Source organism: Lupinus angustifolius, chromosome LG20 (genome assembly GCF_001865875.1).
Source record: "Lupinus angustifolius cultivar Tanjil chromosome LG20, LupAngTanjil_v1.0, whole genome shotgun sequence".
NCBI classification, from domain to species: domain Eukaryota; kingdom Viridiplantae; phylum Streptophyta; class Magnoliopsida; order Fabales; family Fabaceae; genus Lupinus; species Lupinus angustifolius.
The window spans coordinates 6,342,890-6,343,475 of NC_032028.1; positions in this window are offsets into that span (position 1 = coordinate 6,342,890).

The window sequence follows — 586 nt, forward strand, 5'->3', positions numbered from 1 at the left end:
TTTTATCCCAAATCATTATTTTAACTTGGAAATCAAAGAGTAAAATATGATAAACCATTTTTAAACACAATACTTTCTAAAAATGAAACATTTCAACAACAACTCATCAACGTCATAAACTTTCAAGAATAAAATACAAACTTTTTCCTAAACACATTAAAGGTTCATTTGATGTTAGAATCATCACTTTTAAACATATTCAAATACTAACAATAATTTCTAATATTTCCAAACAAATAACTCATCTAACCTTGTCCAAAGATATAGTTTTTCCATCTAAGAACAAGGAAGAAATTTCAAGATTTACAAAGGTCAAAAACTACATAAAGGTTCATATGATTTTATTATCATCCCCTTTAGTTATGCCTTCATAAAATACTTAAAGAACAAATATAAACTCTACTTTATGAACAACATAATAAAAACTCATAACTTTCTATGACGTATGAGAAGAAGATGAAGAAGAGAAAATAAAAGACTACTTTAGTTTGTATAGAAAATTTAGTGTAAAAATGAGAGAAAGATGTGGGGTATTTATAGGAGAGCATCACCCTCATCAAATCATAAAATTTAATGCAAAGTAAGT